At 42.7% G+C, this 19,311-nt stretch overlaps 1 protein-coding gene across 2 annotated transcripts in view; it reads left to right on the forward strand.

Annotated features, from left to right (window-relative positions):
- The window catches only part of PRCP (prolylcarboxypeptidase), a 62,700-nt gene extending 62,033 nt beyond the window's left edge, over positions 1 to 667 (forward strand). For both annotated transcript variants that reach the window (XM_075592605.1, XM_075592604.1), the window contains exon 9: positions 1 to 667. This exon is cut by the window's left edge and continues 1,069 nt beyond it. The gene's annotated coding sequence lies outside the window, so the exon portion shown is untranslated.
- Positions 668 to 19,311: the final 18,644 nt, after the last annotated feature.

Raw genomic sequence — 19,311 nt, forward strand, 5'->3', positions numbered from 1 at the left:
CAGATAAGTAGAATTCCTCAGCGTGCAATCCTCAGGAGTGTAGATCAGAGTGTGTAGAAGGAAGAAGGAGTACAGCCATCTGCATCCATGGTGCAAAAAATGAATATGGGCACTCCAAATGAAATAAAAAATAGTACTTTATTTAATCAGCTTGGTAATGGTGTAGGACGACGCACCAACGCGTTTCGTCCCACAGGACTTTCTCATTTTTTGCACCGTGGATGCAGATGGCTGTGCTCCTTCTTCCTTCTACACACTCCAATATTCATTTTAGACAAGAATCTCACTAAACTGTATTAAAGCAGTAAACGTGAAGAATCCTGTGTTTTTGTTTTTAAATATCAGTTCGTAGTATTAGATAATAGTGTCTGCATTTTTTAAAAACCTAATTCACTTTTTCATTTTTAATGTACTTAGCATCCATGGGGGCTTATTCACTAAACCTCGATAAAACCAGTGCATTGGCGAGCGATCTTGCATTGTTTTACCGCACACTAAAACGTGTGTCAAAACGGTGTTCACTAAGAAAAAACACCATTTTTTTTAAAGTGTGGTCAAAAAATGTAAGATCGTACTACTGTAGTGCCGACGAGTATTCTAAAACAAATCTGGGGCAATCACCAACAAGATCCAGATACATGCTGGGTACATGCTACAAACATTTCAGTGACATTTCTGCAGATAGACTAATGGCCCGTTGGATTAACAGCGGGGGTCCCTGGCAGTCCCATTCAGTTTGAATGGGACTGCCAGGGACTCCTGCTGTGTTAATCCGATGGGCCATTAGTCTCTGCAGAAATGTCACTGAAATGTTTGCAGCATGTACCCAGCATGTACCTGGATCTTGTTGGTGATAGCCCCAGATTTTCCAAGGCAAGTTTTAGAATACTCGTCGGCGCACCTGTACTTGTTTTTTTTCTTCTTCTAAGTCACTGAAACTGTTTAAACTGCAGCCTGGAAGAGATGCACGGAGACGCTGCGTCTCCATACACGGCTCTTACAGGCGTTCGTGCAGTTTAAATATGCATTTTAATACTATTGTACGGGAGCAGGGGATCTCCTGACCTGAACCGCATTGATCTCACCCTCGGGGACCCTCTGCTTCCCGAGATAGAGGCTGCAGTGTCCCACCATTTTTTAAATCCTCCGCATCACGGCCCATGTGACCGGGGGATTTAAATACTGCCGGAGATACCGGCACCCCCTCAGTATCAATCCTGTGCAGTAAAACTAAAATAAACTGCTTTTATGCATCTTGCACTATCATTAGCGCCAGTCTTTAGCTGGCGCCAAAATATTGCAAGTTTTTAAAGTACTGTACGATATTCTTATCACTGCTTAGTGAATAGCAGTTTCTGGCAAAAAATGTGCTGTAAGCCACTTATCGAAGTTCAGTGAATGAGCCCCTTTGGCTGCTACAGCAACCATTTAGAAAGTCATATCCACTTCCTCTTTGGAAACCTGCTTTAACACACCTTTTTGAGCTCTGCACTTACAGTAGCAACATATTTCTTTGTGATACTTTGTTGCCAGTGGTCCAAACAGCAGACTGTCTATTACTCTGGAAGCTGTAACAATAATGTGTTGCACTTGGCAATATGTAACATTATATAAGCTGCAGCATTTCACTGACAGCAGCATAAAGTCAGAAGGCTGCCATTCAGTTAGGCACACAATCTGGATTTTTACAGATTTTTAGCAGGAGCACCAAACAATTGCCAGTTTAGGTAAGAATGAAGAATTATACATTGTCACATGCTATAAATATGAAAAAACAGGGGAATGTAGTATTGCTGCTTTAAATAGTTTGCACTTGAGCCAAGGAACAAGTGACGGATACGATTGGATACATTATTTTGAACTTGTGTGCTGGTTCTGCATTGTCAAGCTGATAATGTTACACACGATATACAAAAAGGTTACTATCAATAACAAAATAACATCACGCATTTACCTGATGACATCATAAATGAGGGAAATCGAACTAGACCATTTGATCATTCCATACCAGTTATTGATCTACGGGTTGGGAATTATATTTTGTTACAGCACAAATTATTCATGAATGTTGTGTTGATCAGTATATTAAGATAGGGGCTTCCTAAAAGCGGAGGGCAGCATAAGGAACCTTTTTGGTCTCAACCAAAGGAGAAACACTGATGAAGATGAGGAAGCCCTCCTCTTCTGTTCAAATTGCGGCACTGGCTCTTAAAGAGCTACATCAGTAATCAGCTAAGAGTGGCAGAAAATAGTATGCTGTCCCAAAAACAGCATGATGGCGCCTGTGATGTACTCTGAAACGCAATAAGGAACTGGTTTTTTTTTTTTTTTACAGGGGACTGGATCCTTCCTGTTTTTAGTTTATTACTTGATTAAGTTTGTCTCTGCAGCCGCTTGACAAAATAAAAAATATGTTTATCAAGTTTTATGTGAATGTGTCTGGTACTGACCAGTAATGTAGGAGCAATACATCCAGGGATCTACCCAAGAACATGCTGAAACTATGTGTTTCTGTCCATCATACATACCAATGTGTGGCAGCTACGTGTACTTTTTTACTCCTATAAATTGAGGGGGAAGTAGAGTGATATTTAAGATTACTCGGTGATGCAGCTCTAGAATAAATGTTTTTTTTTTGTAATCCAAGTAGTCTCTTTTCATGAATTGGTTGTGATCCATAATTATTACAAGAGTGAATGTGCTCATTATGTTGATTCAATTACTTATTAAAGAACCCATAATCACAATTTATCACAAAAGTATTTATTTGTTATTTTTGGTAGTTGATACGTTTTGATGAGTAGTGACCATTGCAGGTGAAATATACTGGTATGCATACAGTAAATCTCAAGTTGATCTTTGATGCAAAATAGGTTCATCTGTCAATATTTTACTGCGGGAAAGAACTAGTTAAAAAATAAAAACAGCTATTAATCAATGTCAAAATCAATAAATATTTATATGTTTTCCTTCCCTTTTTGGAGGGCATCCTCCCACATTACTGCAGGCTACTCCTGCTCATCCCTCAACATTTCTAAGTGGGACAGCATTTAATTTCAATCTGATGATGTAATTGCCCTAGTTTGGGAGGGAGAGACAAACAGTGAAGATGTGATACATGAGGATTATGGGAGAGGAAAGAGCATCAGTTTCCCTGATACCGTGGCAATCCTTAAAAATAAAATCTACCTTTGTAGATAACGGTATAATTCTACCACTCCAAGCGCTGGAGAAGAAACACAAAATCATAAATATACCAGTGTTTGGTTACCTCCAAATTAAGCATTACCTGCAATCAGTCTCCAAAGATTCGGCATTCAAAGATTTAACAAATTTTGAAAGACTGTGTAGGAAAGGATATTACTGTAAAGGACTGATTTCGGAGATATATCTGGGTCTGGCGCGATCAGCGGGTTGTTCCCAACATAGCTATATGATCAAATGGGCAGAAGATTTGAATACAGAGATCGATAGAGAAGACTGGGAGGACATTTGGGAGGTAGCTGCAAAAACGTCAATCTGTACCACTATCAAAGAGAATATTTATAAAATTCTATTTCATTGGTACCTAACCCCGAGTAGGCTGGCTAAGATCTTCCCCGGGTTCCCGGATTTGTGCTGGAGGGGATGCGGGCAAAAAGGAGATATGGTTCATATTTGGTGGAGTTGCCCAAAAATTCAGATATTCTGGGTCATGATACAAAGATTGATCAGAGAGTACTTGGGGGTGGAGGTTGAGGTGGAACCGCTGACCATGGTGCTGGCCAAACCAATAGATGAATTAGGAACGGCAGAAAGTAAGATGATCACTCATGTACTGACAGCTGCCCGCTGTGCTATTGCGGCTGACTGGAAAAAGGTGAATGCGCCTTCTAGGCAGACTGTCTTACGGAGACTAAGGGAAATAAAGATGATGGAGCTCCTCACAGCACAGTTGAACCAGAAAACTGACAAATTTCACAAAATTTGGGAAATATGGCCAGGAAACTAGGGAAATATATATAAATATATATCATTTATATAAATAAATACAGAAATACCAGACAAATGGGCTCGTCCTACCCCCCCCCCCCCTTCCACCCCTCCCACCCTTCTTTTTCTTCTTTTCTACGTTCTTCTCTATCCTTTGTTAAGCTCATGAGAGACGCGTGTTATATCAATTATTTTATTTCAGATGACGAACTGTTAATGCTCTTTGTTGTATGGACAATATATTTGTTATGTCTCTCTAAAACAATAAAAATAAATTGAAAAAAAAAAAAAAAAAAAAAAAAAAAAAATAAAATCTACTGCACATTTGAGTTTTATGTTGCATTGTACTTTCCTCTATTTTAGATGGTGTTATAACTTTTGAAATATTCCATCATTTTAAAAGTGAGGTATTTACAAAACGATGTTACTTTGTGTGTGCAAACCAAGCAAAATACAGTAAAACCTTAACCCATTGCACTCCGAGCACTGCAACCCGCCTACAATTGCTTTAAAAGGTCAGCTGGTCCCTGTTCATTATAAATAGCCACAACATTCCTCTCCTCCATTTAATTTATACATCTTCCTAGGGTAGTCCATCTTTCAGGCTTCATCTATTTGTTGCCCAGGCTACTTCTCTCTTCAGTAAACTCAGTGTCCCCTTGTCCATAAAATGCACACACACATAATTTAACTACTCTAGGAAAAACTGTGTTGGCTGCCCAGGACACAGGTCCGCCCATCGCCCCTTGTCGGCAGCCACAGATTTAGCCAACATTACTGCAACCACTGGCGTACCCAACGCACATACCCAACGCACAAGCGGGAGAAGAGATCAATGTTTTGAAACATCTGTGTGCGAGAATGGGTTGGACCTACCGCAATATTTCAACTGTTGAGGTGTAATATTGTTGACTACCCCTGTACATGGTGTAAATACAATGTGGAAACATTCTGCAGGATACATACAAATAGCTTAAATATGACCCTTGTCACTGTCTTTCCTGAGCGAGGGGCTTCACAGCATTAGGAATCTAGATTCACCATGATTTAATGCCATTTTTAAATGTATCTAGGTTACAGTACTTCTCAAAAAAAAACCACTGGATCAATTTATCACAAATGTATTAATGTTACCGTTTACCTGAACTTTTTCACATTTTTTTAAACCCTATGTACAGTATATTATTTAGATTTTCACATGTACCCTGAGAATTTTGCACTGTGGATTTGTTGCTGCTCTGCAGGTGAGATGTTGGAAAACATTGTTTGAAATATCTGCCACTATGCTATGCACAATATATTGTCACCAATTTCTGTGATTTTAAATTCACTCACCAAGTCATCATTCTAGGAGTTTTTGCCCTTCTCTCTGTAACAGTGGCTGACAGCTCCCAATGCTGCCTTTGCGGAAGAAGTTACTGAAAACCTCCAGAGAAATGATTATTTTATATAATTAATACCAACATGTTTAACGCTTAGCCCGGCAGACATCTATACTGCCCCTATATCACCTCTCTGAGAAGGCCTTACCCGGCGATTTATTTTAGCTGCAGAGAGCTGCTAAGAGAGAGCCGCCTCTCCCTGCGCAAATCTCGCCCGAAATGAATGTTTTTTTAATATAGCATGTGTTACTAGTGTAGATGAGCAAGGGATCTCCGGAGAAGAACCGCGTTGATTTCAGGTCTGGGGACTCCCTGCTTCCCGAGATACAGGCCCCGTTATGGGGTGCCGATATCTCCTATACATTTTATTCCCACTGTCACGTGACGTGTGACATTTAAATGCATAGGAGATACTGGCACCCCATAAAGGGGCCTGTATCTCGGGAAGCAGGGGGTCCCCGGACCTAAAACCAAAGCGGTTCAGCTCCAGAGACCCTCTGCACATCTACACTATGAATAAAACACCCATATAAATAAACAATCATTCCTTACCTTTGCGGCTATCTGCTATGGTAACGAAGCAGCAGGAATGTATTTTTAATAATAGTGTACTGTGAGCAGGGGGTCCCCTGAGCTGAACCGCATTGATTTGTGGATCAGGGACCCCCTGCTTCCCGAGTTACAGGCCCCGGTATGTGTCATTGGGTGCCAGTGTCGCCGCCATCTTTATAGCATCCCATACGCGACGTGCCCGCTATAAAGATGGCGGCAACACTGGCACCGATGCCCCAAACCGGGGCCTGTAACTCGGGAAGCATGGGGTCCCTGAGCCACAAATCAGTGCGGTTCAGCTCAGGGGACCCCCTGCTCCCGCACAATATTATGAAAATACATTAATGCTGCTTCATTACCATAGCGGATAGCCGCTAAGGCAATGAAGGGGTTAAGGCATAATAGCATGTTTATTAGGGACAATTGCCCCCAATAAACATTGCAATAAACAACATACACCCCCTGTGCCCCCAACAACCCCTATACCCCCATTACATATAGAACATTTTTGGGATGCACAGCAATGATACAATAGGCCGGCGGTGGCCCTCGGGTGTTCCCAGCAGGCCTGCAGTACCAATTAAGTGCACCCCAAAAAAAAATTACAACACATAAAAACACCACCCTTAACACATACAGTATAGTAAAGTGCAAAATTAATATTATCCACATATGGATAATAGTGAATTTGCCCATTTAAAATACATAAAGAACAATAAATACAATAAATACATATAGCACGTCCTCATCTTCATCACCGTCCATGCCCCCTCTGATGCTGCAAAACATAAACAAGAATAAAAACAGCCAATGTAATGTCCTCTAACCCCTTAATCACCATAACGATTATTAACCGCTACAGTCATTAAGGGGTTAAACCACCCTCACCCACCACTTGGGAGGCCTACATACCCTCCCCCACTACCCCCCCACCCCGTGAGGCCTAACCACCCTCACGCACCCAATACCCAGCCGGGAGTCCTACCAACATACCCTTGGGGCCAAGACCCCTTTCCCCCACCCCCAGTACCCACAATAAAAACAATACACAGCCCCACAATAAACATCACCTCACCTCACAGACCTACAGTAGCCCAGCTCCATGTTTCAAACAGGGTCTGGTCTCCGCAGGTCACAATGGGGTCCCATGGGTAGGCCCGCGGCTGTCTGGGGGGCCCCGGGTCAGAACCACAGGTGTCTGAGGGGCCTCGGGTGGTTCCCACGGGGTTCTGGGGGCCCTCGGGTGGTCACTACGGGTCCGCGGTGCCCCCACAGATGTGGGGCCAACGGTTCTTCCCCGCAGGTGTCCTCCGTGGACCCGGCAGCCGTTTACCCGTGAGAAGCCCGAGGAGACCGCAGGTGGTTTCCATAGGTCCCCCGCAGACCTGAGGAAACAGCCCTGTATGTTAAAAAAATAAACATGTCCTATACATTAAATACATCAATCCCCCCCCCCCCCAACACATACAGTAGAATAATGTGCAAAATAACTATTATCCAGATTGGGATAATAGATTATTTGCCCATTATTAAACACATTAACTAGCATAATAAAATAAATAAAGTTCCACTGACCTCATCAATAAGAAGACCCCTCGCCAGCAAAATCCGTGTCCTCCGTTGCCAACAAAATACCTTAGCCAATACATTGCAATTACATTCTGATATCAATTAACCCCTTAATCACCTTATCTGATAATAACCGCAAAGGTAATTAAGGGGTTAAGCCACCATGGCCCGATACCCACCCTTCACCCATTCAATTGTACAGTGGCTTCATCATGCAACTATATATATATAATATATATATATATATATATATATATATATATATATATATATATATATATATATATATATATATGTACACATGATGAACCAATATACAAAGAAATGTTTAAGGGTTAACAAAAACATGCACACATAAAAATAGCACTTCTCCATATCAGCAACAGTCAAACAAAATCCCATTTCCTAATAAAATCATTCTCATCTGCCAATCAAAAGCATCAAATGCCAATCAAAACATTGAATTTACATTGTATACATGATGCATAAAATCTGTGCACCATGTACACTCTGCCAATCAATGTTAACAATACAATATTCAAAAGAAAATACAATGAAATCCAAACAAGTATACTATGTAAACCAAGCAAGGCAACCGAAATAAATTACCATTAATGAATCAAATCCCAAAACAATTAAAATACCATCCAAATCAATTACACAATTAACTCTTTTAATCGTTAAACAAACCCATTCTACAAAAAAGTTAACATCTGACAAAATAGTAGTACCAAAATAAAACCACTATAACAAAGCAAGCCTCACCCTGACCTAAAGTACAGCATAGAACACCAAAAATTACATCTATCTAATTAAACATTACATTACACACATTTAAGAATAGCAGCATATCAAAATACATTTAAATAGTGCAAAACAAGAATTACCAACCAAATCATTTCTTACCCTGTATGTATATATCGATAGAGACATACATACATACATATATACATACAGTGGCAAGAAATGAGAATGAAAAAATTGTATCCCATATAATAAATTACAAAAAACAGTTAAAGTTCCAAAAAAATACATTTCTTTTCTTAACTAACCATTAGCTGCCCCACTCACCGACTCCCGTTGAACACCAAGCTCTCCAACCAATCCACGCACAGCAACAGGAACCCATAAAATAACAAACCCTCACAAAATAAACTAAGACTTTTTTTTAAATCCAAAACGTCTACAGGATCTTGATCTGTGTTCTTCCGTCTTCTTTCTTGTTCTTCTGGGGTCTTCTGGGGGTCTTCTTACCGTCTGCTGCCACGCCCCGTCCTCTTCTTCCTTCCAGAGGTCCGTCCTCCTCGGCGTCTGCCTTCAAAATGAGACGACATAGGCTTTTATAGGCCTATGACGTCACATTATCGTGATATGGTTCCCACGGCCCTGAAAAGCATGTGATTTTGGGGAAAAAAATTAATTTTGATGACGTCATTTAAAGGCAATGACGCCAGCCAATCAGAATGGCTGTGCTTCAATTGCCTTTAAGATGACGTCACGAAAAGAAAGATGACTGGCCTCACATGGTACGGTAGCCAATCAGAGCGTGGGAACTACATCCCTACTCTGATTGGCTCTAGTAGACCAAGTGACAGAGGCTTTGGGAAGATCGGATGTGACGTAATTTAAAGCCTGTTACATGGTACTAGAGCCAATCAGAGTTGGGATGGATTTCCCACGCTCTGATTGGCTACCGTACCATGTGAGGCCGGCCATCTTTCTTTTCATGACATCATCTTAAAGGCAATTAAAGCACAGCCATTCTGATTGTCTGGCGTCATTGCCTTTAAATGACGTCATCAAAATTAATTTTTTCCCCAAAATCACATGCTTTTCAGGACCGTGGGAACTATATGACGATAATGTGACGTCATAGGCCACAGGGGACACCTGCGGGGAAGAACCGGTGGTTCCACATCTGTGGGAGTACCGTGGACCCGCAGGGACCACCCGAGGGTCCCCAGACCCCCGTGGGAACCACCCGAGGCCCCTCAGACAGCTGTGGGTTTGACCCGGGGCCCCCCAGACAGCCTCGGGCCTACCCGTGGGGACCCCATTGTGGCCCACGGTGACCCGAGGAGACCACCTGGTGGACCACGGCGCCTGGCGGGGACCACCCGTAGGCCTCCAGACCCTGTTTGAAACATGGTCTGTGAGGTGACCCGTCAGGCCCACCGGGGACTCCTGTGGGCCTCGGGTATTTACCCTGTATGTAAAATAATAAATCATGGATTTATGGGGGGGCACAGGGGGTGGGTTATGTATTTAATAAATATGATGTTTATTGTGGGGCTGTGTATTGTTTTTATTGTGGGTACTGGGGGTGGGGGAAGGGGGTCTTGGCCCCAAGGATATGTGGGTAGGCCTCCCGGCTGGGTATTGGGTGAGTGAGGGTGGTTAGGCCTCACAGGGTGGGGGGGTAGTGGGGGAGGGTATTTAGGCCTCTCGAGTGGTGGGTGAGGGTGGGTTAACCCCTTAATGACTGTAGCGGTTAATAACCGCTATGGTGATTAAGGGGTTAGAGGACATTACATTGGCTGTTTTTATTCTTGTTTATGTTTTGCAGCATCGGAGGGGGCATGGACGGTGATGAAGATGAGGATGGCCTTCATCGTGGCAGCCGGACAAGGGTGAGTGCAATATGTATTTCATGTATTTATTGTTCTTTATGTATTTTAAATGGGCAAATGCACTATTATCCATTTGTGGATAATAGTAATTGTGCCCATTACTATAATGTATGTGTTAGGGGGGGGGGTTATTTCTTTATAAGTATGTATGTGTTTTTAAATTAATTTGGGGGGGCACAGAATTGGTACTGCAGGCCCGCGGGTAACACCAAGGGCCCCCGCCGGCCTATAGTATCATTGCTGTGCATTTATGTACTGTATGTTAGGGGGGTATAGGGGTTGTTGGTGTAATAATACACACACAACAGCCCCACACTAACTAAATAAATAAATATATAAATAAATATTTATTTATATATTTATTTATTTATTTAGTGTGGGGCTGTTGTGTGTGTATTTTTTTTTATTGTGGGTAGCGGGGGTGGCCGAAGTGGGTATTAGCCTCAACGGTGGTTGTTTAGGGCTTGCGGGTGGGTAGCGGGAGGGCTTAACCCCTTCATGACCATAGCGGTATTAACTGCTAAGGTCATGAAGGGGTTAAGTCCCCCCGCAAGCCCTAAACAACCACCAGGGGCCAAATACCCCCTTCACCCACCCCCCTTCCCACAATAAACCTGGCACGGCTGGTTAACCCCTTCATTGCCTTAGCGGTTAGCCGCAAAGGTAATGAAGTGGGCTTTAAATGCATTTTTCCGGCCTCGGATGCATGCCGGGGGGCTCTGGTGCTGGTATTAATGGGTATCAGCTCCGGAGTTCCCCGGCATCAATCCCAGGCAGGAAAAAGACCTGAATTTGTCTAAGTGCTGTTCCGCCACTCATCCGCAAGCCTCTCCCCAGCAACTTTCCAACTTTTTGGGGCGAGAAGGATTGCCGTGAAAATCTCAATTCTAGTGGCGGGTAGCGGCGCAAAGCTACTTGCCACTACTAGAATTGAGCGGGTTTCGGAACATGGCTAGTTGCGGCACAAAGTGCCTTTTCGCCGCGCCGATGGCGGAAAAAAAAAACGCCAACAAACGTGGCTTTTTTTGCTTTTCGCCAAGTTTTCGGCCCTTTCTGAATCGGGGTATACATTTTGGGCGCAAAACGGGCGAAAAGTGACTTTGCGCCGCTTACTGCATGAGGCCCTTAGTGTCTTACTCACTGAGCCTCTCCTTCGCCCATAGTTCACTAACTTCTGTTCACTTAAATCGAAGTTAATGAGTGGTCAGCTGTGTGCTATCATGATATTCACTATAATAAATAGTAACCAAACAGAGAAAGAGACATCAACGTAAAAAGTCCCTGTAATTGTTTGCTTTGTAGTTCATCAACTTTAGGTTTGTATTCTAAACGTGTACAGGAGATGCAAAAAAAAAGGCAAATGGGGATTAGTGACGATATTATATTAATTAATGCATCAAAAAAATACATGAGAAATATAATGCAATATGTGTGGGAACATGATGTGTTGTACTGTGGTAACAGCAATGTGTATGCAGACTAGTCCAATACCAGGGAGTGCTAAAACCACACACATTTGGGAATATTTTACTTTTTTTAAATTTGAGTGTAATTATTAATCAACAAATACAAGAAAATCCATTAAAAGAAACAATTGAAACAAATTATATAGAGAAATATACATCAATTTAATATAGTGTCAGACAAAGCAGATACAATTAAACATCAAGCAACAGAAATACAGACAGAAAGACAGACTTAGGTACTCATTAATTTAAAAATATGTATATTTTTAGACACTGGCAGAGGTACAGGTTAACCTAGTATATAAAGTTATATTATTGTAAGAGAACATCTTTATCTCCGAAGTGATGAAAACACATAACAAAAGAACATTTTCTCAAAATGTGTTTAAATAACAAATGCAAAAAAAGAAAGTGTAATTGGAGTAAATTCTAATTATCGCACGTCATGTAACAAAGACAAACATTACAGATGGAGGTTTAAATGGCGTAAGATTTCACATTCATCTAACATCCATGAAAACAATGCTGCATTTCACAATTCAGTTACATCCAGCAATAAAAATGACCATCTGGGTTCGTTATACGAGGCAGCTCCATTGGCCTGAAGACTTAACAATGTCCCACTGTTTTGGGTATTATTTAGTTTAGGCTACAATATTTCTCTCCTTTTAAGTTAACACGATCCGTGATACGTACGGAAGCCTCGGCAGGAGTTGTTGACACTCATTCAACAATGATTGAAGTTGAAATGTAGTAAAGATGTTAGAGAGAACTTTTTACAATAGCAACATGTGGCAATAGTCACTGCAAAGCACATACTATTAATGTTGTGTCATCATTCATGATCATTTACCCTGTTACAAAAGCCCAAAGTGGAAGTATATCCATAGCTATAGCTTATTTATTTTTTTAGTGTTTGGAATTAGGATTGCTATTAAACTTATCTTGTCCCATATGAATCTACTCTTAAAACTCTTTAAAAATGGCATTAAGTGTTGAATAATTATATAAAAAATAATGCAGTAAGTATTATGTAATACTACAGAACTGATTTATTATTATAAAAATAAAACCCACATGTAGGCTATCACTTTGGATTGCTTTTTTAAGCCACTAAAATCAGCTACCAACATTTGCACCAGCAGAGGTCTCTGCAGCTTCACCATAGCCTTGCTTGGATCCCACCTCCAGTTATGGAGAGCCAGCCTACATCAGAACTTAAAAAAAACAAAAAAAAAGATGTAACAAGATAAGTTTTGAACAAACACAATTTTGAAGGAGAAATGCAGTTGCATGTGTTGCCAAATGAATCAGTGAGATGAAATCTGTGACGGAGTAACATTTCCCTTTCCTTCTGATTATTATTTTCTGATTATGTATTATTTTCAAAAGCTGCATAATCTTCCTTTCTCTTAACTCCCTTAGGCCGCGTCCATAGCAGGCGCGACCGAGCGCGTGACGTCACACGCGCCTGCAGCACTGGCGATCCGTGGCCTATGGGGTCCGGAGGAGGAGACGCGGCCGAGAGCAGCTCCAATTCCATGTTGGGGGGCATACCCGTGACATCACCTGAGCGGTTCACCCTCATTGGCTGAACTGCGCATGTGACCTGACCTGGTTGCGCCATCGCGCTTGTGCGTGCACGCTCTATGGCCGTGCACATTGCCGTACAGGTTTTTGTGTGCGACATCGCTCGAGCCGTCACACTTACTGTCGCCGCGGGCTTATGCTGCTATTACATTGGGGATACTGCAGGCTGCAGAAAACAGTCATTTGTACCAAAGAAAAGGGATTACAGTATAAAAACCTTTCCTTAGCTAGCCCCATGTTCCTTCAGCCCCATACAGTATGTATAAATTCAAACCTTTATTAAATATACTTAAGACAATTTTAGTCCCATTATAAAGCCAGTAACATTACCGCTAGACTAGTGGTAATCAAACTGTGCTTCCTGGTCCTTAAGTCTTCAGTGGTGATCTCCAAAACTTCCAAAGTTCACTGAAGCGCTCTGTCCTGGAGTCTGTGCATTTGCTATCAATACTAAAGTCTGTGTGTCAGATGCAGACCTAGAAGTTTATTCAACTAGACACTTATGGCAATTTTTGGACTGAGCAGCTTCCTCGGCATACTGTATATAGAATGTACCCCATAGGATCAATGTATCAAGGTCAATGCTTCTCCTGTGTTGCTCTTCTTGTGCCAGCGAAGGATTTGAGAACTTACATTAAAGTGAATTCTGGATAGAGTGAAACACATTTATTATAATGATGTGCATCAAACTCTGTGCATTATGCATATTAAGATAACACAATCTGCTTCATAGACAGGGCACAGATTTGTATTTGCCTCAGTAGGCGCTGGTGGAATATGGATGAAACTTGTTTCTTACATTTGATGCAGATCTCTTAAAGGTTGCAGGATTCAGAGATTAAAATGCCATCTACAACTGCTTGATTTAATCGACACAAAGGGCAAGGCAACTTTATACCGGCAAATATTGATACATTACTACAGTGACTACAGTATCTCTTCCTCTGTATCCTACTGTGTTTATTCCTGAAATCACTTACTAGCACAAGCTGAGAAAATAGACACAAAGCACGTTGATCCATTGACGTTTTACATCTTTATAAGTGAAGCAGTCACACCTTAAGCACCAGATTTAGGTAACAACAGCATTCCGTGAAAATTTGTTTCCAAGGCCGTTGTATTAATTTTCTTTTGAACGAGACAGGTTTAGCCTCATGGAAAGAATTACAAAAGAGTAGTCTCAACTCCAGCCCTCAAGCCCCCCTTGCCCTCCAACAGGTCAGGTTTTCAGGATAACCCTGCTTCAGCATAGGCAGTTCAATCAGTCCCTGCCTCAGTACAGATGGCTCAATCAGTCCCTGCTTCTGCACAGGTGTCTCAATCAGAGGCTCAATTACAAGATAAAACCTTTTTTTAAACTGCAAGAGTAAGGCCTAGGACATAGTAAAATCAGCGTCGCTGAGGCGGGCTGAGCCGCGCTGAACAGATACACAAAGCCCCTGCATCTGTAATCAGCATGGCGCATGCTTGCTGATGCATGCGGAGGCTGAGAAAATATGAAGAGACAGGCAGATTTTAAATTTTGCCGCTTGGGGGAGCGGAGGAGCGGTCACGTGACCGCTCCCATCCAATGGGGTTGCAACCTTTTTCCCTACTGTGTCGGTGGATAGCAGAACTCAGCTACCAGACCAGCACAGCACAGAGCCAGCACAGAGGTGTGTGTGTGTGTGTGTGTGTGTGTGTGTGTGTGTATGTGTGTGTGTGTGTGTGTGTCTGTGTGTATGTATGTCTGTGTGTGTGTGTGTGTGTGTGTGTGTGAATATATTTATCAAAGTTGCACAATGTTAATAAATAATTTATTCTCACAACATGTCTTTTTTTAATTTTTTAAATATTATATAATATACACACACACACACACACACACACACACACACACACACACACACACACACACACACACACACACACACACACACACACACACACACACACACACACACACACACACACACACACACACACACACACACACACACACATATATACACACACAGGTTCCCCAGTGACACACAAACACACAGACAACTTCAAAGTGACACACACACACGCACAGACAGCTACCAAGTGACACACACACACACACACAGTGATACCCGCCTCCCAAGCGCTCTTGCTGTCTCCTCTGCCAGGACAGCAAAAAGCTCCTGGTAGAGCGAGCGGCAGCAAGCAACAGCGAGCAGCAGCACGAAAGTTTTTACTATGTCCCAGGCCTAAAGGAGTGGTTTACATCTAAAATATCTTTGCACAAAGATATATATGCGGGGAAAACAATTTGGGAATGAAAAAAATAGTTTGGTGAGGCAGTGTAATAAAGTACACGGGGGAGAGATAGGTGGTTTGAGATCTGTAGCATTAGAGAAGGTTAGCCTAGGCCGGGGGCAGGAGAGGTGAAACTATGTAACAGGCAGCAGAATCGCCGTAAACTCAATAACCACTTTGGTTTATCCTCGAGTCACTGGAGAACCATGGGTTTATCAATGCGGTTCAGCTCCGGAACCCCCCTGCTACAATATGTTATTCAAATAAAATAAAAGCCCCACAATCGCCTGTTAGAGGCGCACTGGGAGAGAGACTGAATCAGTCAATCTCTTACTGCGCGTCTCTTACAGGCAGGTGAAACCCGGTAGGATTCACACAGCGCGAGTCCCATTCAAACACAGGGACCCCCGCTGTGTTAATCCGATGGGCCATTACAGCCTGCTATTGACCATCTCCTGGAGATACCGCGAGATGGTAATGGATTTTATTTGGCAAGTGGTAGAGAACAGGCAGCTACATCTGCGTATCCAATTCATTTTCTTACTATGGAAATATTAAAAGTTCATAAAATTATTAAAAAGTACAGCTCATCTATATTTAGCTCATTAAACATATAATTACAAGTAGTTACCTTTTATCCTAGGTGGGACTGCCTCTTAAAACACATGCAAAAAGTGCATTGCGGGAATTAAAAATGTTTTGCTTGTGGCGGTGAGGGTGTAACCAGGCTCTCAATAAAGGTATTAAGCCCGTCTGGTTTCTTTTGATCCATATTTGGGGTTTTAGAGTGCCAGCACTTTTACCTGTTTATTGTATCTGCAATGTATGTAATTGTGCGACAATAAATCATTTTCTCTGTTTCACCTTTCCCGGAGTGCCAGCACGCAGAGATTGCTAAGCTATGAGTTTCAAGGGTGTTTTATGGAGAAAGTCTTGTCAGAATGTGTCTATGTAGCAGGGTTCCAGAGTTGCTGGTTTCCCCAAAAATGTACCAGGGAATCAGGTCGGATTCTCGGATACATTGAGATACATTGCTCTGGCAAAATCTTCCCTTAAAAATGCTTGCGCGACTCACCGCTAGGATTCCCTGCTTCAGCACAGACCAGAAAGGTAAATGGGGCATAGGGATGTGTGGTATCCCTGAAACTTAGATAAAGGGGTCCCTAGAATAAGGGGGGATACCTAGTTAAGGCCCTGATCACCCAGAACCTGGTATATGGATTCTGGGGGTACACCAACCATAGATAAGGTTGTGAGGGTTTTTAAAAGTCTAAGTCCAGCTTTCAGTGTGTGGGGATAAGGCTGGTGAAAATTAACCTGCACGCTTTTTAATTCTATTCCCCATAACCACAGGACTTATTAAAAAAAATATGTGAAAGTACATTTTATTAAAGTGTATAAAAGTACATATGCTTGTGCACGGTATATGAGCTGGGAACTTCCAGATCCACGGTTCCGAGAGACCATGTGGCTACCAAGCTTGGTGCCATCAAGTCTGCTCGGGTCCTGTCCCTGCTGTGCCCGGCCATTGAGGTCCTACCCACTCCTGGAGTCTCGCTCATCACAGAAAGCAAAGGCCTCTCTGGACCTCGCCGGAACAGATCCTCTACCTGCCTGCCTCAGCAGACCCCTTCCTCGTGTATTGGGGGAAGATAAGTTATTTCTTGGTGTTTGGAAATCCCATTTGGTATTCTAAAAATGTTTTTATTTTTTTGCAAAGGGTTCTGCAGAGTTTTTTTGTGCCACTTTGTCCTTGAGAAGAATTCCCTATTAAAAAAAAAGATTGCTTTTCCTGCAGTACCTGTTATCACCACTTCACTCTCAAACTTTCTTTCCCTAAACAAGACTTTTCTCTTTATATGTGTAACCCATGTTGCCCGCCCCCCCCCCGGTCGCAGATTGGACCTCTAGGGTGTAGTGAGGGCTGGCTACGTGTACTATGGTGGTGCATACCTGCTTGGAACAGGAGGGCCTGAGTCTCCCGCGTTGGTATTGGGGATAACAGGGACAGGCTTCTGGGGTATATGCCTTCATCTTTAGTGGTGGTGGTGCAGCACCTCCATCTCTGGCAATAACCTAAGGAATAGGCTGGAATCCTCCCAGAGAAGCCCTGGTCCCAGGGCGAGAGATTCCAATCTCACACACACAGTCTTTTGTATAAAAGCAGCAATGTCTTTATTGTCCTTTTAACCGTGATACAGCACACAGCAGCAGTTCATATGCACTACAGCAGTTCATATACAGCAGTGCTTCCAAATGTAATTGGTCTATTCCTCCATTCCTCTCCTCCAGACTGTACCCTAGCAGGATGGGCTGTTTGGGGCTTCAATACCCCAGCCCCCACCTCCAGGATGTACTCTCAGGGTGAGGGTAGATCTTTCCCCCTCCTCAGCAGGGTGAGGGGCATTGCTCCACAGCACTACAGTGCTATCAGCTCTACTAAAGGTGCTGAGCGTCTCCTCTCTTGTCTCCTGCAAACTCCCTGACCATCGCCTCTCTCTGCTCCAGCACTCTCTGCTCCGAGGCCTGAACTCTCCAGAACTAACTGTCACTTACAGGAACAGCTCACTAAATTTAGACAGCCCCACCCCTCATGATGTCAGCAGGACCTCCCCTCTGTCTCAGGCCAGCAGACAAAGTCAGGGGCCTGCCTCTATCACTCAAGGCAGGGCTTGATGTGGAGAAAAAACCCATGATAACTATGGTGGCCTGCCCTTAACAGAACTTACACCAGTAGGAGAAAGATATATAGCCCCCATTTCTTACCGGGGCTACACTCTCCCTCAGGTGCAATCCAATGTTCCCCACTTGGACCTTAGTTAGGTCCAAGTGGGGACCATTGGATTCCACCTGAGGGAGAGTGTAGCCCTGGTAAGAAATGGGGGCTATATATCGCACCATCCTGCGGTGAACAAACCTGGGAAACAAAACACATTGCAATGTATGAAATACAAAAAAAACAGGTAGCGCTAACCACATTAACAATAAGTATAAAAATGTAATATTAACACCTTAGGTGTGGATGATAACCACATGTAAGGGGCTGCCTACGATACAACAAACTGACCCCCTGGTCAGAACATACACATGGAAAGGGAATATGTATCAAGGGGCGCCTAAGAGAATATTGACTGAATAAAAAGGATATAAAAACCAAGCCTGTTGGACGATCAGGAAATGGCTCCTCTGGGTGTGCTTAAAAGAAAAAAAAAGCACAACACATAGCATAATACTGTATGGTAAGGGGACAAACAACAAACAACATATGACAAATATGGATCAGCTGAGAGATCAGATAGGTGTAAATTTAAGATAAAAACATTTAATAACACAATTCATATAACATATAAAGACATATAAAATGAATATGGACAATACAAATATTATAAGCACACTGCTGCACCGGTGGAATCAGATGTAATGCCCACTCACCAGATTGTAGATAAGGGCAAGCGGTGGATATATTTGAGAGTATCCCCTCTCTGTGATGATAGCTGCTAACTGCTCCTGGGCATCTCCGTGAAGGCGTGCACGCCGGCCGGCGTGTGGATAGATGGTCCCACTCAGCACACTGGAGAAATCATACAGCAGTTCCAGAACGGCAGCAGCAGATTCGACACAATGTCGCGAACGGCCAGCTAGTTGACTGTCAGCAAGCGCTGATTCGTCTTGTTGCCGTGGAGGGGAAATCACCAATCAAGTGATGCAGAAATGCTTAATTCGCCACCCTACGCGTTTCGAAAGCTAACCGCTTTCGACCTCAGGGGTATATGATCATAGAGTCAATAAAGGTCCTTTAAATAGAGCGTCCATAATTAATTAATTGATTAACACCTGCAGACTTGTGCACATGCGCATTGAAGCAAACTGGACTGATCGTGATCATGC

This window comes from Ascaphus truei, chromosome 3 (genome assembly GCF_040206685.1).
Source record: "Ascaphus truei isolate aAscTru1 chromosome 3, aAscTru1.hap1, whole genome shotgun sequence".
Lineage (NCBI taxonomy): Eukaryota > Metazoa > Chordata > Amphibia > Anura > Ascaphidae > Ascaphus > Ascaphus truei.